At 45.4% G+C, this 21060-nt stretch overlaps 4 non-coding genes across 4 annotated transcripts; 2 read left to right on the top strand and 2 right to left on the bottom strand.

Moving 5' to 3' along the window:
* Positions 1 to 8075: 8075 nt before the first annotated feature.
* On the bottom strand, positions 8076 to 8216 carry LOC132882322 (U4 spliceosomal RNA). The gene has a single exon (XR_009654189.1). It is a non-coding gene; the product is annotated as a U4 spliceosomal RNA (small nuclear RNA).
* A 113-nt stretch (positions 8217 to 8329) lies between these two features.
* LOC132882308 (U4 spliceosomal RNA) lies at positions 8330 to 8470 on the top strand. The gene has a single exon (XR_009654177.1). It is a non-coding gene; the product is annotated as a U4 spliceosomal RNA (small nuclear RNA).
* Positions 8471 to 9744: 1274 nt separating this feature from the next.
* On the bottom strand, positions 9745 to 9885 carry LOC132882312 (U4 spliceosomal RNA). Its single transcript, XR_009654182.1, has one exon. It is a non-coding gene; the product is annotated as a U4 spliceosomal RNA (small nuclear RNA).
* An 856-nt stretch (positions 9886 to 10741) lies between these two features.
* LOC132882305 (U4 spliceosomal RNA) lies at positions 10742 to 10882 on the top strand. Its single transcript, XR_009654173.1, has one exon. It is a non-coding gene; the product is annotated as a U4 spliceosomal RNA (small nuclear RNA).
* The last annotated feature ends 10178 nt before the right edge of the window (positions 10883 to 21060 follow it).

Genomic DNA, 21060 nt, shown 5'->3' on the forward strand with positions numbered 1-21060 from the left:
AACAGCAGCGACAAGAGGAGGAATCAGTTGCCTGCTCTTTACTGTACATTCATATGTCATAAAAATTCATTTTGAGTGTAAAACCTGCCCAGTACAAATATTACCTTGTGTTAAAAATATTAAATAGAGCAGTGGCTACAATTATTGACAGTCCATAATTATCGACACCTTTTCAGATCCATCCATCCATCCATCATCTGTAGCCGCTTATCCTGTTATACAGGGTTGCAGGCAAGCTGGAGCCTATCCTAGCTGACTTTGGGCGAGAGGCAGGGTACACCCTGGACAAGTCGCCAGGTTATCGCAGGGCTGACATTCAGATTTACCAATAAAAAACAATTTTACAAAGGTGAGTTTCAGTTCCAACAGTTATTATTGGTTAATTAATCAACTAGAAGACCCTCCTCGCCCTTTATTCTTGTCCTCTGATGCTCATTACCTGAGATGGAATTTTTTTTAGCACAATCAGCAATTTGAGGAAAACCCGGACGTTATCATCGCAGGTAGAGTAGAGTGGGGGAAAAGCCCCCCTTAAGGAAAATTCAGTTTTTCTCCAAGTTGAAATGAACCATGTGTTGTTTTAATCATAGTTTTTGACAACAGTGACATGAACAATAATGCCACCTAAAGTTTGCCTAAAGTTAATACTTAATTTTTTTTTTTTAACAAAAACAAACATTGTGCCAAGGGGGCCTTTTACCCCCCAGTGGGGTAAAAGGCCCTCTGAGGTGGGGCAATAGGCCCCCTCACTCAAAAAAAGCTGTTTGGCTAGCAAAAGTGTTTACTTAAGCCTATAATGTGAAAGAAACAAGAAAATATCCCTGAATTAATGAATAGATGCATTATTTTATTATATTTCGCATTTTAATTTCAATATCATTTTGTGTGGATTGAACATGAATTAACAAAGAACAAGCTATTCATTAATTCAGGGATATTTTCTTGTTTTTTTGAGTGAGGGGGCCTATTGCCTTAAGGGGGGCTTTTTTCCCCCCACTCTACTCTAATTATGATAAAAGGAAATGATGCCCCCTGGGGGCCATTTACCCCACCATTAAGGGGGCGTTTTACCCCACAGACTACACTTTTACAAAAAAGGGTCTTACTTTCAAAATGTGATTCAACTTTTTATACCTAATGTATTTTTTTTAACGTACTGACTTGTCTAGTCATACCACATACACAGCTGTGATATATGACGAAATAGCAGCTGTCTAAATACAGTTTTACTGATATCTGAAAATTATATCACTTACCATGAAATTTGATTTCTCTCCGCTGCATTGCTGATATGCGATCCACAGTGGATATTTGTATATCACCATTGTCAAGTCAGTCCATAGCAACAATAGAAATGTAAATGCGCCATCTGGTGGTTATTTTGGGTAAAACAGGCCAGGGGCCTTTTACCCCACGGGGGCGTATTACCCCACTCTACTCTAAGCATGGTGGAAAGATCATGGACGTGTTTTTACTTATCAAATTCACCAATATTTTATGATCTCCTCGTTGAAGCCTACTTTGTTTCTTACACTTTCATTTGACAGTCACCGTTTTGTATCTAAACGTGCATTTGAGAATTACATGAGGTGTCGATAATAGTGATTACTTTCACCGGTGTCCACCATTATCGATACCCTGTGGAATTAAGTGATATTTACAACTGTTATGGCTCAATCTTTGTGCAACATTGTTGAAGTAGATGAAGTATTTTTAAAAAATAAAAGTGCTGTGATTTATAATAATTTTTTTCTGATTCATAACAGAATGGAATGTTTATAGAGTATTTGGAATCCAATTGCAATAAATAGAATTAGACCAGAATTAAATTCCTAGCATATAAAAAATTACATGCTTGAAATATTCAGATTTTTTGATTCCATTCAGGGTTTTTTTTTTGCAGTTTGTTGTAAATATCTACCGCATATTACAATATTAGTAGACGTTTTATATTTTGGTTTGATGAATGACATACGACCTTTGACCTGGATTTTCATGTGGTCTCGTCTCGTCTCGTCTCGTCTTCTTCCGCTTATCCAGGACCGGGTCGCGGAGGCAGCAGTCTAAGCATGGAAGCCCAAACTTCCCTTTCCCCAGACACCTCGGCCAGCTCCTCGGGAAGAACACCGAGGCGTTCCCAGGCCAGCCGAGAGACATAGTCCCTCCAGCGTGTCCTGGGTCTTCCCCGGGGCCTCCTCCCGGGGGGACATGCCTGGAACACCTCCCCAGGGAGGCGTCCAGGAGGCATCCGAAAAAGATGCCCGAGCCACCTCAGCTGGTTCCTCTCGATGTGGAGGAGCAGCGGCTCTACTCCGAGCTCCTCCCGAGTGACTGTGCTTCTCACCCTATCTCTAAGGGAGCGCCCAGCCACCCTGCGAAGGAAACTCATTTCAGCCGCTTGTATCCGCGATCTTGTTCTTTCTGTCATTACCCAAAGCTCATGACCATAGGTGAGAGTCAGAACGTAGATCGACCGGTAAATTGAGAGCTTCGCCTTTTGGCTCAGCTCCTTCTTCACCACGACGGACCGGTAAAGCGACCGCATCACTGCGGAGGCTGTACCGATCCGCCTGTCGATCTCACGCTCCATCCTTCCCTCACTCGTGAACAAGATCCCGAGATACTTAAACTCCTCCACTTGAGGCAGGACTTCTCCACCAACCTGGAGAGGGCAAGCCACCCTTTTCCGGTCGAGAACCATGGCCTCGGACTTGGAGGTGCTGATTCTCATCCCAGCCGCTTCACACTCGACTGCAAACCGCCCCAGTGCATGCTGAAGGTCCTGGTTTGAAGAAGCCAACAGGACAACATCATCCGCAAAAAGCAGAGATGAAATCCTGTGGTTCCCAAACAGGATTCCTTCCGGCCCCTGGCTGCGCCTAGAAATTCTGTCCATAAAAATTATGAACAGAACCGGTGACAAAGGGCAGCCCTGACGGAGTCCAACATGCACTGGGAACAGGTCTGACTTACTGCCGGCAATGCGAACCAGACTCCTGCTCCGTTCGTACAGGGACCGGACAGCCCTTAGCAAAGAGCCCCGAACCCCATACTCCCGAAGCACCCCCCACAGAATACCACGGGGGACACGGTCGAATGCCTTCTCCAGATCCACAAAGCACATGTGGACTGGTTGGGCAAACTCTCATGAACCCTCGAGCACCCTATGAAGGGTATAGAGCTGGTCCAGTGTTCCGCGACCAGGACGAAAACCGCATTGTTCCTCCTGGATCCGAGGTTCGACTATCGGTCGAATTCTCCTCTCCAGTACCCTGGAGTAAACTTTCCCTGGGAGGCTGAGAAGTGTGATTCCCCTATAATTGGAGCACACTCTCCGGTCCCCTTTCTTAAAAAGAGGGACCACCACCCCAGTCTGCCACTCCAGAGGCACTGTCCCCGACCGCCACGCGATGTTGCAGAGGCGTGTCAACCAAGACAGCCCCACAACATCCAGAGACTTGAGATACTCAGGGCGGATCTCATCCACCCCCGGTGCCCTGCCACCGAGGAGCTTGCAAACCACCTCAGTGACTTCGGCTTGGGTAATGGACGAGTCCACCTCTGAGTCATCAGCCTCAGTCTCCTCAGTGGAAGACATGACGGTGGGATTGAGGAGATCCTCAAAGTATTCCTTCCACCGCCCGACAATGTCCCCAGTCGAGGTCAACAGCTCCCCACCCGCACTGTAAACAGTGTTGGCAGAGTACTGCTTCCCCCTCCTGAGGCGCCGGACGGTTTGCCAGAATTTCTTCGAGGCCGACCGATAGTCCTTCTCCATGGCCTCCCCGAACTCCTCCCAGTTCCGAGTTTTTGCCTCCGCAACTGCCCGAGCTGCAGCACGCCTGGCCTGCCGATACCCGTCGGCTGCCTCAGGAGTCCCGGAGGTCAACATGGCCCGATAGGACTCCTTCTTCAGCTTGACGGCATCCCTTACTTCCGGTGTCCACCACCGGGTTCGGGGATTGCCGCCACGACAGGCACCGGAGACCTTGCGGCCACAGCTCCGAACAGCTGCGTCCACAATGGAGGTAGAGAACATGGTCCACTCAGACTCAATGTCCCCCGCCTCCCTCGGAAGCTGGGAAAAGCTCTCCCGGAGGTGGGAGTTAAAGACCTCCCCAACAGAGTGCTCGGCCAGACGTTCCCAGCAGACCCTCACCATACGTTTGGGCCTGCCAGGTCTGTCCAGCTTCCTCCTCCGCCAGCGGATCCAACTCACCACCAGGTGGTGATCAGTTGACAACTCAGCCCCTCTCTTCACCCGAGTGTCCAAGACATAGGGTCGGAGATCAGATGACACGACTACAAAGTCGATCATCGACCTCCGACCTAAGGTGTCCTGGTGCCACGTGCACTTATGGACACCCCTATGCTCGAACATGGTGTTCGTTATGGACAAACTGTGACTAGCACAGAAGTCCAATAACAAAACACCACTCGGGTTCAGATCGGGGAGGCCGTTCCTCCCAACCACGCCCCTCCAGGTGTCACTGTCATCGCCCACGTGAGCATTGAAGTCCCCCAGTAGCACAATGGAGTCCCCAGTCTGAGCACCCCTCAGTACCTCTCCCAGGGACTCCAAGAAGGCCGGATACTCTATACTGCTATTTGGCCCGTAGGCACAAACAACAGCAAGAGCCCTCTCCCCAATCCGAAGGCGCAGAGAGGCGACCCTCTCGTTCACTGGGGTAAACTCCAACACATGGCGGCTGAGCTGGGGAGCTATAAGGAAGCCCACACCAGCCCGCCGCCGCTCACCATGGGCGACTCCAGAGAAGTGGAAAGTCCAGCCCCTCTCGAGGAGCTGGGTTCCAGAGCCCAAGCTGTGCGTGGAGGTGAGCCCGACTATCTCTAGCCGGTACCTCTCAACCTCCCGCACAAGCTCAGGCTCCTTCCCCCCCAGCGAAGTGACATTCCATGTCCCAACAGCCAGCCGCTGTGTCCGGGGGTCAGGTCGTCGAGGCCCCTGCCTTCGACTGCCACCCAATCCACACTGCACCAAACCCCTACTGCTACCTCTGTGGGTGGTGAACCCACAGGAGGTAGGGCCCACGTCGCCTCTTCGGGCTGAGCCCGGCCGGGCCCCATGGGCAAAGGCCCGACCACCAAGCGCTCGCATACGAGCCCCAACCCCGGGCCTGGCTCCAGGGTGGGGCCCCGGCTGCGTCCTACCGGGCGACGTCACGGTCCTGGATTTTTTCTCCATAGGGGTTTTTTGGTGAATTAAATTCCTAGCATATAAAAAATTACATGCTTGAAATATTCAGATTTTTTGATTCCATTCAGGGTTTTTTTTTTGCAGTTTGTTGTAAATATCTACCGCATATTACAATATTAGTAGACGTTTTATATTTTGGTTTGATGAATGACATACGACCTTTGACCTGGATTTTCATGTGGTTACAATGTCAATTGCCTGTTGACATTTATTGATAAACTACAAAACTAGAAATTAATACAAATAGCAACGAATGATTAACAAAAAGTGGAACAAAAAGATTTTCTGACAGGTTAAACATTATCAGTTAATTTTTTTACAAGCATTAAAATTACTTCCTCATTTACATAAACACCGACATCCATATATTTATATAAAAGATATTTTGTACTAGAACAGGATAAAGTGGCTAGAGATAATGAGATGAGATAAGATATTTTGTACTAAATATAAGTCTATGTAAAAAAATTTTAAATAAAAGCCATGTTTTGTTAATACCACATACCATTAAAAAAAAATCATCTGGGTGTCGATAATTGTGGAACGGTGTCGATAACTGTGGACAAAGGTGTCAATACTTGTGGAACGGTGTCACGTGATCTGATACGCTAAGTAATCCGAAATCAACTCATTTTTTTCCAGTGGAAGTTTGAGTAATTATTCATGCACAATTAATGTATTGAAAGTCTTTTCTACTTTTGCAACAGCCAAAAGATTGTTAAGGTGTCGATAATTATAGCCGCCGCTCTACTTCCCTATATATGCCTCACACTTTTTTAATGTGATATTTTATTCATGTTCTTGATTCATATGTGAGAACTGAGCTGCTTCCTTAATGTTATCAATGATTTATGCTCAGCTCTTGTTTAACTGATCACTATCAGTATGTTGATTTAAATGGTGATTCTACCAAATTCCGGTGACGTCACTTCCACTTACCATGAGATGCACACATGCCGCCGTGGAGAATCAGTACACAGTGGAACGTCACAGTGGAATGCTCAGAAATATTGCTAAGATAAGAAATTTAATATTACTACGTACATGACGCGGAAAAACTAGTCCATGCTTTCGTTACCTCCAGGTTGGATTATTGTAATGCCTTACTGTCTGGATGTTCCAATAAGTGCATAAACAAGCTCCAGTTAGTTCAAAATGCAGCAGCAAGAGTCCTTACTAGAACTAGAAAATATGACCACATCACCCCTGTCTTATCCACACTGCATTGGCTCCCAATCAAATTTCATATTGATTATAAAGTACTACTATTGACCTTTAAAGCACTGAATGGTCTCGCACCACAGTACCTGAGTGAACTTCTGCTCCTCTATGACCCGCCACGCCTACTTACATCAAAAGATGAAGGCTACCTCAGGGGGCAGAGCCTTTTCTTACAAAGCCCCACAGTTATGGAACAGCCTTCCAAGTAGTGTTCGGGACTCAGACACAGTCTCAGTGTTTAAGTTTAGGCTGAAAACATATCTGTTTAGTCAAGTGTTTTGTTAATGGTGTTTATGAAGTAAAGGTGTAGATCTGGAGGACATAGAGTGTTTTGGTAAACTGGGATGTATGGGTGCTGTCAGTCCCCACTCGCTTGCTCACTCGAGTTTGTTGATGGTGTAGTGGCTGGCTGCTTTATGTCCCGGGGCTCCCTCATGCCTGTGTTACCTTCTGGCTCTCCCCTTTTAGTTATGCTGTCATAGTTAGTTGCCGGAGTCCCTTCTTGTACTCAGTGCAACATGTATACTGTTCCTACTTATTCAGGTGACATTGGGCAATACCTAACAACCTGTGTTTTCTCTCTCTTCCCCCACCCAAAAAAAAAAAAAATCTGTCCGTCTGAGTTACATGTTGGTCCTGGGATCGAGATGCTGACCTCTTCTGCTCCTCGGACCTGCCTGATCCATCCTGATGCCCTGTGTCTGGTTGGAGTCTCATCGCATCGCTCCTGTGGAGGGCGGCCCCATGTGGACAGTTGGGGGTCACGCCTGGAGAACGCTCTGGACTCTTGCAGTGGTGCTTTTGTGGCTGGGGACTGCAGTTGACTTGCTGACTTTGGGACTACGGTTGTCATGAAAGGTTTTGCCCTCGGGTTTCCATTGGTGGGGGGTTTATAGCATCAACGAAGCTTACTTTATGTTACGACTGTTAATGTTAGTCACGTTGTCTGTTGTTGCCCTGATGGGGATGGGTTCCCTTTTGAGTCTGGTTCCCTTTTGGGTTCCCTTTTGGGTCTGGTCTCGGGGTTTCTTCCTCGTGTCGTCTGAGGGAGTTTTTCCTTGTCACCATATAAGTCCAAATACAGCACTCAGGGGGCGGGGTTTCAATCCCTCATGTAACAACTGATCCTTCTGGCTGTTTGATTGAGAACAACTTGTTCAAGAAATTGTTAACAAAAATATTTGAAGTAAGCTACATGAAACTAAATTCAAAAACAGGCTTCCAATATTGCAGTGCCAAGAAAAAGGGGCAGGGTCAAATACCACAGCTGGATGTCTGTGAGACAGGTCATATTCATTTCCACACGCTTATTAAACTCTCTAGAAACCCTGGTTGTAAAACACTTCAATCACACCGTAATGTTTTCTTTAGTAACAATCCACATTTGTGACGACAGACCGTTTTTCAACAATTTAGGAACTGAAACTCATTTGGTACCTGAACCAAAGAAAAAGGGCGGGGTCAAATATGATAATTTGATGTCTGAAACCAATCAGCATTTATTTCTATGCCCTTATTAAGTGAAACGATCTGGAAAAGCTTTTTATCAAGCAAGAACTACCATATTGTGGGTTTTTTGAGCTTGCTTGATTTTTCAGTGAGAGTACTCTAAGATTTGGCCTTATCCATTATTGTTTCTCTGTAGAGATCACCAAAAATTGCCACAACTGACTATTTTTCAAGTCACCCAGACAGGGTATTGAGTAAAACTTTCAATTAGTAACAATCATTTCTCACATAAACCTCACAAGCTATGACATTGCCTCTATACAAGAATAAAGATATTCTTGAATAGAGGCAATGTCATAGCGTGAGTGCTGTATTTGGACCTACCATCTTGGATCAGACCCTTTGTGAATGTGGGCATGTGTTGTTGGGGATGTGATCTTTATCCTTGTGCAGAGGCAGTATCATAGCTTATGAGGTTTATCTGAGGTGTGATTATTGTTAGTTGAAAACTTTACCCAATACCCTGCCTGGGTGACTTGAAAATTAGTCAGCTGTGGCATTTTTTAAAGGTCTTTGAGAAGATTTTTAAGCTGATGTTGAAAGTAGATTTTTAGGTAGTATGGTGGTATAGGGCGGCACGGTGGTGTAGTGGTTAGCGCTGTCACCTCACAGCAAGAAGGTCTTGGGTGCGAGCCCCGGGGCCGGCGAGGGCCTTTCTGTGTGGAGTTTGCATGTTCTCCGCGTGGGTTTCCTCCGGGTGCTCCGGTTTCCCCCACAGTCCAAAGACATGCAGGTTAGGTTGACTGGTGACTCTAAATTGACCGTAGGTGTGAATGTGAGTGTGAATGGTTGTCTGTGTCTATGTATCAGCCCTGTGATGACCTGGCGACTTGTCCAGGGTGTACCCCGCCTTTCGCCCGTAGTCAGCTGGGATAGGCTCCAGCTTGCCTGCGACCCTGTAGAAGGATAAAGCGGCTAGAGATAATGAGATGAGATGAGATGGTGGTATAGTAGTTAGCACTGTTGTCTCACAGCAAGACGGTTCTGGATTTTTTGCTCCAAAGGGTTTTTCTCTGTGAAGTTTGTATGTTCTTCTTATGTCTGTATGGGTTTTTTCTGGGTGTTCTATTTTCCCCTACAGTCCAAAGACTGTTAGATTAACATGGGACAGCCTTGGGCTGAAATGCCCTTGAGCGAAGTACCTAATCCCTGGATGTGTGTGTTCACTGCTTCAGATGGGTTAAATACAGAGGATGAATTTCGCTATGATTGAAGTGTGCATGTGACAGTTTTTTTTTTCTTAAATAGAGGTATTGATTTTGGCCTTGTTTTAAGATCATGTCTAGAGAGCATTTCTGTCTAAGTTTTTTTTTCTCTCTTGGAGGGAAAAAATTCTACTTTTTGAGTTTTGGTTCATGAACACAACACTAATTTAATTTGTAAATTTCTCATAAACCAACTGGCTGTGGCTTTGTTCGGTTGTTTTTTAACCGGAATTAGATATACAATTTAGAATAAGGGATAAGGGGCGGGGTCAAATATAACGGGGTCTGAAACCAATCAGCATTAATTTCATCTTTATTACATGATCTGGAAAAAGCGTTTGGATAACATGAATCACTCATGTAACCCTTAGAAAATTTTTCTAAATTAATGTGTTTCTAATCCTCATTAAAAAAAACTTACAGCCAGAGAGCTTGCAACAGAAACTTACAAGTGTTCTGTTAAAGAACCCAAATTCAAGAAGCAGAACTCTTTCACTCCCAGAGGAAAAAAAAAATTGGGTAAAAACACTCTTGATCTAAAAATAAGACAAAATTCACTATTCAATCTACTGTTTGACATCAGTTTAAAAATCTCCTCGGAGGTCCTCAAAAATTGCCACAGCTGACTATTTTTCAAGTCATCCAGGCAGAGTATTGGGTAAAGTTTTCAACTAGCAATGATCACACCTCAGATAAACCTCATAAACTATGAAATTGTCTCTATACAAGAATAAAGAGCCTATCCCCAACAACACATGCCCACATTCACAAAGGCCCCAATCCAGGATGGTAAGTCCAAATACAGCACTCAGGGGGTGGGGTTTCTTCGACAGGTCCATTAAAAGGGGCGGGGTCAAACACCACAGCTGGATGTCTTTGGCACAGGTCATATTCATTTCCATGTGCTTATTAAACTCTCTAGAAACCCTGGTTGTAAAACACTTCAATCACTCAGTGAAATTATCTTTAATAATAATCCACATTTGTGACAACATTACGTTTTTCAACAATTTAGCAACTGAATCTCATTAGGTCATTACACCACCCTTATTAAATGAGTTGGAAAAGCTGTTTCTATTTATGCATCTCAAAACATCAGGATCTCGTGCAAAAAAGTATTTTTTCATAATTGAATTCCAAAGAGTAAACTTTGTATAGTCACTACATGTGAAGTGAAATATTTCAAGTCTAAATATTTCAATCATACACAAACGTGTATTACTACTAAGGATAACATTACGGTGTGATTGAAGTGTTTTACAACTAGGGTTTCTAGAGAGTTTAATAAGCGTATGGAAATGAATATGACCTATGCCAAAGACATCCAGCTGTGGTATTTGACCCCGCCCCTTTTTCTTGGCACTGCAGTATTGGAAGCCTGTTTTTGAATTTAGTTTCATGTAGCTTACTTCAAATATTTTTGTTAACAATTTCTTGAACAAGTTCTCAATCAAACAGCCAGAAGGATCAGTTGTTACATGAGGAATTGAAACCCCGCCCCCTGAGTGCTGTATTTGGACTTACCATCCTGCATCAGGCCCTTTGTGAATGTGGGCATGTGTCATTGGCGTTATGATTTTTTTTTTTTTTTTTTGCGCAGAGGCAATATCATAGCTTATGAAGTTTATCTGAGGTGTGATCATTGCTAGTTGAAAACTTTACCCAATACCCTGCTTGGATGACTTGAAAAATAGTCAGCTATGGCAATTTTTGAAGGTCTCTGAGGAGACTTTTAAACTGATGTTAAAAGGAGATTAGATGTGAATAAAAAACTTGCCTTGCAGAGTCTATGTTGAGAGTATTTTTATCAGTGTGTAGCTGTTTTGTTTTTTTTTTTCTTTTAGAGTGAGAAGAAGTTCTGCTTCTTGGGTTTTGGTCCATGAATGCAACGCTTTGATTTGTGAGTTTCTCATAAACCATCTGACTATGGCTTTGAGTTTGTTTTTTAATGAGAATTAGAAACATTAATTTAGAATAATTTTCTAAGAGATATTTGAATGATGCATGTTATCCAAACACCTTTTCTAGATCATTGGTTTCAGACTCATCCCTTTTCTTCCCACCAGAAGTGAGTGAAACTTTCCTCATCATGGCTTGGTTCAGGTCTGTAATGCATTTTAGTTGGTAAATTGTTGAAAAATGCTCTGTCACCACAGATGTGTATTATTTCTAAGAAAACTTTTATGCTGTAATTGAAGTGGAGTTTGATTTACAACCAGGTTTTTGAGACAGTTTAAACTTTCCACAATATCACACAATGAATGCTTCCCATTGTGTTTGAATGCTAAAGGTTCCATCAGTTCTTGATGACAAACAGTCAGATGTTGAGACAGATCACAAACCACTGGTGTCAGTCTTCACAAAGCCCATTAGAAGTACTCAAACTAGAAAACTAGTGAAATGAAAACCTTATTGAATGTTATCTACAAGCTGGGAAAGGAAATGTTTGTGGCTCACACTGTATCCAGGGCATTGTTCAGTCTCACGGTTCAGACTCTCATGTCTATTATTGAAAGACATTGACTTTATATGGATGGGATCTGATGGTGATGGAAGATATTACTATGGACCCTCTATGTTTACAGGGTCGGTGTTCTGCAAAGTATTTCTTTGTTAGTGGTTTATTTCTTCAGAGGGAAGGTGTAATGATATGTCAAGTCTGCCATCTAGTGGTAAAGGGGGGAATGGATGTTTGTTGAAGAAAGATGGCTGAATGGAACACATGGCAGTGTAACATGCTCTCACCTTGAAATCATAACAGCAGCGACAAGAGGAGGAATCAGTTTCATGCTCTTTGTTGTACATTCAAATGTCATAAAAATTCATTTTGAGTGTCAAACTTGCCCAGTACAAATATTACCTTGTGTTAAAAATATTAAATAGAGCAGCAGCTACAATTATTGACAGTCCATAATTATCGACACCTTCTCAGATCCATCCATCCATCCATCCATTATCTGTAGCCGCTTATCCTGTTCTACAGGGTTGCAGGAAAGCTGGAGCCTATCCTAGCTGACTATGGGCGAGAGGCAGGGTACACCTTGGACAAGTCGCCAGGTCATCACAGGGCTGACATTCAGATTTACCAATAAAAAACAATTTAACAAAGGTGAGTTTCAGTTCCAACAGTTATTATTGGTTAATTAATCAACTGGAAGACCCTCCTCGCCCTTTATTCTTGTCCTCTGATGCTCATTACCCGAGATGGATTTTTTTAGCACAATCAGCAATTTGAGGAAAACCCGGACGTTATCATCGCAGGTAAGCACGGTGGAAAGATCATGGACGTGTTTTTACTTATCAAATTCACCGATATTTTATGATCTCCTCGTTGAAGCCTACTTTGTTTCTTACGCTTTCATTTGACAGTCACCATTTTGTATCTAAACATGCGTTTGAGAAGTAACATGAGGTGTCGATAATAGTGATTACTTTCAACGGTGTCCACCATTATCGATGCCCTGTGGAATTAAGTGATATTTACAACTGTTATGGCTCAATCTTTGTGCAACATTGTTGAAGTAGATGAAGTATTTTTAAAAAATAAAAGTGCTGTGATTTATAATAATTTTTTTTCTGATTCATAACAAAATGGAATGTTTATAGAGTATTTGGAATCCAATTGCAATAAATAGAATTAGACCAGAATTAAATTCCTAGCATATAAAAAATTACTTGCTTGAAATATTCAGATTTTTTGATTCCATTCAGGTTTTTTTTTTTTTTTTTTGCAGTTTGTTGTAAATATCTACCACATATTACAATATCAGTAGACGTTTTATATTTTGGTTTGATGAATGACATACGACCTTTGACCTGGATTTTCATGTGGTTACAATGTCAATTGCCTGTTGACATTTATTGGTAAACTACAAAACTAGAAATTAATACAAATAGCAACGAATGATTAACAAAAAGTGGAACAAAAAGATTTTCTGACAGGTTAAAAATTATCAGTTATTTTTTTTACAAGCATTAGAATTACTTCCTCATTTACATAAACACCAACATCCATATATTTATCTCATCTCATCTCATCTCATTATCTGTAGCCGCTTTATCCTGTTCTACAGGGTCGCAGGCAAGCTGGAGCCTATCCCAGCTGACTACGGGCGAAAGGCGGGGTACACCCTGGACAAGTCGCCAGGTTATCACAGGGCTGACACATAGACACAGACAACCATTCACACTCACATTCACACCTACGGTCAATTTAGAGTTAACCTAACCTGCATGTCTTTGGACTGTGGGGGAAACCGGAGCACCCGGAGGAAACCCATGCGGACACAGGTAGAACATGCAAACTCCGCACAGAAAGGCCCTCGCCGGCCATGGGGCTCGAACCTGGACCTTCTTGCTGTGAGGCGACAGCGCTAACCACTACACCACCCTGCCGCCCCCATATATTTATATAAAAGATATTTTGTACTAGAACAGGATAAAGCAGCTAGAGATAATGAGATGAGATAAGATATTTTGTACTAAATATAAGTCTCATCTCATCTCATTATCTCTAGCCGCTTTATCCTGTTCTACAGGGTCGCAGGCAAGCTGGAGCCTATCCCAGCTGACTACGGGCGAAAGGCGGGGTACACCCTGGACAAGTCGCCAGGTCATCACAGGGCTGACACATAGACACAGACAACCATTCACACCTACGGTCAATTTAGAGTCACCAGTTAACCTAACCTGCATGTCTTTGGACTGTGGGGGAAACCGGAGCACCCGGAGGAAACCCACGCGGACACGGGGAGAACATGCAAACTCCACACAGAAAGGCCCTCGCGGGCCCCGGGGCTTGAACCCAGGACCTTCTTGCTGTGAGGCGACAGCGCTAACCACTACACCACCGTGCCACCCACTAAATATAAGTCTATGTAAAAAAATGTTAAATAAAAGCCATGTTTTGTTAGTACCACATACCATTTAAAAAAAAATCATCTGGGTGTCAATAATTGTGGAACGGTGTCGATAACTGTGGACAAAGGTGTCAATACTTGTGGAACGGTGTCACGTGATCTGATACGCTAAGTAAACCGGAATCACCTCATTTTTTTCCAGTGGAAGTTTGTGTAATTATTCATGCACAATTAATGTATTGAAAGTCTTTTCTACTTTTGCAACAGCCAAAAGATTGTTAAGGTTTTCTACTTCCCTATATATGCCTCACACTTTTTTAATGTGATATTTTATTCATTTTCTTGATTCATATGTGAGAACTGAGCTGCTTCTTTAATGTTATCAATGATTTATGCTCAGCTCTTGTTTAACTGATCACTATCAGTATGTTGATTTAAATGGTGATTCTACCACATTCCGGTGACGTCACTTCCACTTACCATGAGATGCACACATGCCGCCGTGGAGAATCAGTACACAATGGAATGTCACAGTGGAATGCTCAGAAATATTGCTAAGATAAGAAATTTAATGTTACTACATGACGCGGAAAAACTAGTTCATGCTTTCGTTACCTCCAGGTTGGATTATTGTAATGCCTTACTGTCTGGATGTTCCAATAAGTGCATAAACAAGCTCCAGTTAGTTCAAAATGCAGCAGCAAGAGTCCTTACTAGAACTAGAAAATATGACCACATCACCCCTGTCTTATCCACACTGCATTGGCTCCCAATCAAATTTCATATTGATTATAAAGTACTACTATTGACCTTTAAAGCACTGAATGGTCTCGCACCACAGTACCTGAGTGAACTTCTGCTCCTCTATGACCCACCACGCCTACTTAGATCAAAAGATGAAGGCTACCTCAGGGGGCAGAGCCTTTTCTTACAATGCCCCACAGTTATGGAACAGCCTTCCAAGTAGTGTTCGGGAATCGGACACAGTCTCAGCGTTTAAGTCTAGGCTGAAAACATATCTGTTTAGTCAAGCCTTTTGTTAATGGTGTTTATGAGGTAAAGGTGTAGATCTGGAGGGTCCTCAGACATGGAGTGTTTTGGTAAACTGGGATGTATGGGTGCTGTCAGTTCCCACTCGCTTGCTCACTCGAGTTTGTTGATGGTGTAGTGGCTGGCTGCTTTATGTCCTGGGGCTCCCTCATGCCTGTGTTACCTTCTGGCTCTCTCCTTTTAGTTATGCTGTCATAGTTAGTTGCCGGAGTCCCTGCTTGTACTCAGTACAACATGTATACTGTTCCTACTTATTCAGGTGACATTGGGCAATACCTAACAACCTGTGTTTTCTCTCTCTTCCCCCCCCCCCCCAAAAAAAAAATCTGTCCGTCTGAGTTACATGTTGGTCCTGGGATCGAGATGCTGACCTCTTCTGCTCCTCGGACCTGCCTGATCCATCCTGATGCCCTGTGTCTGGTTGGAGTCTCATCGCATCACTCCTGTGGAGGGCGGCCCCATGTGGACAGTTGGGGGTCACGCCTGGAGGATGCTCTGGACTCTTGCAGTGGTGCTTTTGTGGCTGGGGACTGCAGTTGACTTGCTGACTTTGGGACTACGGTTGTCGTGAACGGTTTTGCCCTCGGGTTTCCATCGGTGGGGAGTTTATAGCATCAACAAAGCTTACTTTATGTTAGGACTGTTAATGTTAGTCATGTTGTCTGTTGTTGCCCTGATGGGGATGGGTTCCCTTTTGAGTCTGGTTCCCTTTTGGGTTCCTTTTTGGGTCTGGTCTCAGGGTTTCTTCCTCGTGTTGTCTGAGGGAGTTTTTCCTTGTCACCGTTGGCGTGCTCATTGGGGATAGATTAGGGTTAAAATTAGCTCATATTTTAAGTCGTTCAAATTCTGTAAAGCTGCTTTGCGACAATGTCTATTGTTAAAAGCGCTATACAAATAAACTTGACTTGACAGTTAAGATGCGGATGCCTTTCGCATATGAGCATAAATGAGGGAAAGTAATAATAGTTTCCCGATAGCTCATGCTGTAGTTGCATGTAAACTATGTTGGGAAGTTTGTATGGCTTTAATCTTCAGTATTACATATTTTTTTGAAGATTGTTGAACAAGTTGCAATGCCATTAGTGCGTAACAAAGGTGAATTCCTATTCACACTGCATTTGTTTACAACACCATAAGTGATTCTGAAGGACCATCAACGAGGAGATGACCAGTGCCTCCTGTAATCTTTCAAAACCTCCATAGCCAATATGTTCTTGGATATGAAAAATGAACTAAAACAACAAGTGGAAGATTGTGTTACATCGGTCATGCAGGACTACAAGGAAAATCACAGCAACAAACTCTGTGATGATTCATCTGATTTCCATCTTGCTTACTTCCATCTAGATAAGCTGACATCTGCAAACAAACAACAGCCGACAGAGGGTCAAGACAAGGCCTCAGCTGAGCTCAAAGAGCTTGCTCTCGATTGCTCTCTCAATTGATGAGGATTTGGTGAAGATGATTGAATGCCTCATAAATGACAAACTGCCTAAAGCCAAACTAGATGAACTTGCCGAGAAATACGCCAGACCAGAAACCTGCAAACACTTACTGGCTCCCAAGGCAAACAAAGCAGTGTGGAGTCAACTTAAAGACAGTACCAAGAAACATGACATAGGGATGCAGAAATGCCAAAAATGATTTTTGATGGCAGTGTACGCAGTTCTGCAAACATCCAAGACAACAACCAGTGACACAAAGACCAACCTAATTCATGCCTTGGTGCTCATTATGTTAGGCAACAGGGAAATGAACCTCAAGCGAAGGGAATTCTTAAAGCCAGATCTAAACTCACAGTACAGTGCTTTGTGTAATGCGTCCATGCCCATCACCACCAAACTATTCAGAGATGACTTGGAGAAGCAGATTGACGAGCTGACCAAGGTGAACAAACTGGCAAAGAAGATCGCAGTGCACAAAAAGAGTCATGGTTCACGCTTCCAACCCTACAGGAGGTCTACAAGTGGCTCCAGCTACTCAAGGGGCCGCTATGGTGGTAGAGGATTTACCAGACCCCAGTCCGTTTTAGGGGAAAGGAACACAGACTGCAGAAAGTCGTCTGTGAAGCCAATCTCGCACACCAAGGCCACTCAAGAATAACTGTAACACAGCAGGTTAGTTACACAAACAAAATTAAGGATATTATTGGACCTGAGAGACCCTTTAAAGCGGGCCAATTAAAAGAATGTTTAGAAGAATGGAAAACAATCACCTCAGACCCATTTATTTTGCAATGTATAACTAACGGTGAGCTTGAATTTGACTATGTACCATCTCCTGACTATATGTGTCAGTCCTGCGCACTGTGGTGCAAGCACCTGAAGGCGCGCCCCAGGTGGCGCGTGCATCAAGTGGACTCCAGCACGCATGCCATTAACGATGCGCACCTGAACTTAATTAAGGAGCTATATGTGCACCTATTTAAAGACTGTGCTGATGCACGATTGGTGTGAAGTATTACGCTGTGTCAGTACGCATTACTGAGCCCATGTTTCTAATTTTCTGTGTCCTGATTCCTGTGCCTGTTCCTTGTTCTTGTTTTTTGCTCTGCCTTTGATATCCCGTTTGCACCTTGCCCCACCCTTTGCATGTTTCATGATTTGGATTTAGCCTGCAGATTTGGACTGTTTGCCTTTGTGTGTGTTTGCACTGTAAATAAACATATACTTCTGCACATACGTCCTCATACCTGACAGAATACTTTGCCCAACCATGGATGTAGCAGAGTTATTTCAGCACGTGATTCCACGCCACTTCTGGGTTTCTCTGTCTCAGCCCCTCGCCTCGTGTTTCTGGCTGAGTTCTGACTGGAGTCCCCCAGCACCCTAGTATGGAATATATCATCCTAGGGAATTCAGTTTGCAGTGTGACTTTTTCTTTGAGGACCTCCAAGAGCCCAAGCCACCAGAACCTATCTGGGTAAGCTTTATCCTCACTTTTATTGCTGGACGAGCATGCCAACGGGTGGATTCCCTCATCAGAGTAGAGCACCCATGCCTCTGGAGCTCACAGACCTTTTTAGCCATGCTCCAGTGTATCTATGAATCTTTAGAAAAGGGGGAACGCCATGAAAATTTTGGGAGGGGGCTATCATGCCTGAGGCCGATGCAGCGGCAGCAGAGAAGGCCATTGCTCTAGAGCGCCTCCTAAAGGCCATCAGTCCAGAACCAATCCCACAGTCTGTTCTACAGTCAGTTCCAGAACCAGCCTCTGAACCTGAACTAGAACCAGTTCCACAGCCTTCATCAGAGCCAGCGCCAGTGTCTGTTCCAGTGCCAGAGCCAGCACCAGCATCTGTTCCAGAGCCAATGCCAGTGTCGGTGCCAGTGTCAGCGCCAGAACCAGTGCCAGTGTTGGAATCAGCTCCAGTGCCAGAGCCAGCATCAGAGCCTGCGCCAATGTCTAGTCCAGAACCCGTGCCAGCACCAGTGTCAGAGTCAGCTCCAGTGCCAGAGCCAGTGTCAGAGACTGCGTCAGTGTCTACTCCAGAGCCAGTGCCTGTGTCAGCAAGAGCATCAGAGCCAACACCAGAGTCGGAGCCTGTGCCAGCTCCAGTGCCTATGCCAGAGTCAAGGCCAGTGCCAGAACCTGAGCCTGTTCCAGAACCTGTGTTAGAGGATGATGGAGCGACCTCTGCCTCAGCTGGCTATGAAGGCGCCGTCATTCCTCTGCCGCCTGGCTATGAAGGCATCATCATCGTCCCACTGCCACCTGGCTATGAAGGCATCGTTGTCCCGCTGCCGCCCAGCTATAAAGGTGTTGTCATTCCTCTGCTGTCCAGCCTTGAAGACATCATCATCCTGCCACCGCCACCTGGCCATGAAGACATCATCGTCATCCCGCCGCCAGGTCCTAACCAGGACCGAAGCAACATGCTGACAGAGCTTGAGCCCATGCCTGAGTCCAGTTCCGAGTCCAAGTCAAGTCCACAGTCCAAGTCAAGTCCAGAGCTCGAGTCGTCTACTGAGCCCGAATACAGCCTGGAGCCCAAGTCGAAGCTTGCTTCCTGCCTTGAGCCCAAGCCAGTTCCAGAATTCAAGCCTGAGTCGTCTCCTGAGCTTGAGCCAAAGTCCAGTCCAGAGTTTGAGCCAGAGTCCAAGCCCAAAGCTCAAGTCATCTACAGAGCTCAAGCCCGAGTCCAGTCCTGAACCCGAGTCATCTCCAGAGCTCAAGCCCAAGCCATCTCCAGAGCCCAAAATCAGTGCAAGTCAGGAGTCCAAGTTTTGTCCTGAGCCTGAACCCGAGCCCCCACCAGAGCCAAGTAGGATGGATTTTTGCTCCTGAAAGGAGCTCTTGGGGGGGGGTTCCTGTCAGTCTTGTGTGCTGTGGTGTGTGCACCTGAATGCATGCCCCAGGTGGCACGCACATCGAGAGGACTCCAGAATGCACGCCATTAACGATGCACACCTGAACTTAATTAAGCAGCTACATTACCGAGCCTTACTACCAGTGTTTCTGATTTCCTGTATCCTTATTCCTGTGCCTGTTCCTCATTCTTGTTTTTTGCTTTGCCTTTGATATCCTGTTTGTGCCTCGCCTGACCCTTTGCAGGTTTCACGATTTGGAGTTACCCCTCCTAGAACTGCCACCTTATTGTGGTGGAGGGGTTTGTGTGCTTGAATGATCCTAGGAGCTATGTTGTCAGGGGCATTACGCCCCTGTTAGGGTTTCCCAAGGCAGACAGGTCCTAGGTGACAGGCCAGACTAAGAGCAGTTCACCAAACTCCCTTATGGAAATTAAAAAATCAAGGACCGTGACGTCGCCTGGTATGGCGCAGCCGGAGCCCCACCCTGGAGCCAGGCCCGGGGTTGGGGCTCGTATGCGAGCGCCTGGTGGCTGGGCCTTTGCCCACAGGGCCCAGCCAGGCCCAGCCCGAAGCGGTGATGTGGGCCCACCCTCCTGTGGGTTCACCACCCACAGAGGTAGCTGTAGGGGGCCAGTGCACTGTGGATTGGGCAGCAATCGAAGGCAGGGACCTAGATGACCTTATCCCTGAACACAGCAGCTAGCTGTTGGGACATGGAATGTCACTTCACTGGGGGGGAAAGAGCCTGAGCTTGTGCGGGAGGTTGAGAGGTACCGGCTAGAGATAGTCAGGCTCACCTCCACGCACAGCTTGGGCTCCAGAACCCAGCTCCTCGAGAGGGGCTGGACTCTCCACTTCTCTGGAGTCACCCACGGTGAGTGATGGTGGGCTGGTGTGGGCTTGCTTATAGCTCCCCAGCTCAGCTGCCATGTGTTGGAGTTTACCCCAGTGAATGAGAGGGTCACCTCTTTGCACCTTCGGGTCAGGGAGAGGGCTCTTGCTGTTGTTTGTGCCTACGGGTCGAATAGCAGTATAGAGTATCCGGCCTTCTTGAAGTCCCTGGGAGAGGTACTGAGAGGTGCTCAGACTGGGGACTCCATTGTTCTACTGGGGGACTTCAACGCTCACGTGGGCGACGACAGTGACACCTGGAGGGGCATGATTAGGAGGAACGGCCTCCCCGATCTGAACCCGAGTAGTGCTTTGTTATTGGACTTCTGTGCTAGTCACAGTTTGTCCATAACAAACACCATGTTCGAGCATAGGAGTGTCCATAAGTGCACATGGCACCAGGACACCTTAGGTCGGAGGTCGATGATCGACTTTGTTGTCGTTTCATCTGATCTCTGGCCCTATGTCTTGGACACTTGGGTGAAGAGAGGGGCTGAGCTGTCAACTGATCACCACCTGGTGGTGAGTTGGATTTGCTGGTGGAGGAGAAAGCCGGACAGACCTAGCAGGCCCAAACGTATGGTGAGGGAACGTCTGGCTGAGCACTCTGTTGGGGAGGTCTTTAACTCCCACCTCCGGGAGAGCTTCTCCCAGCTTCCAAGGAAGGCGGGGGACATTGAGTCTGAGTGGACCATGTTCTCTGCCTCCATTGTCAATGCGGCTGTTCGGAGCTGTGGACACAAGGTCTCCGGTGCCTGTCGTGGCGGCAATCCCAGAACCTGGTGGTGGACACCGGA

The sequence above is a fragment of the Neoarius graeffei genome, chromosome 2, assembly GCF_027579695.1.
Source record: "Neoarius graeffei isolate fNeoGra1 chromosome 2, fNeoGra1.pri, whole genome shotgun sequence".
Taxonomy (NCBI): Eukaryota; Metazoa; Chordata; class Actinopteri; order Siluriformes; family Ariidae; genus Neoarius; species Neoarius graeffei.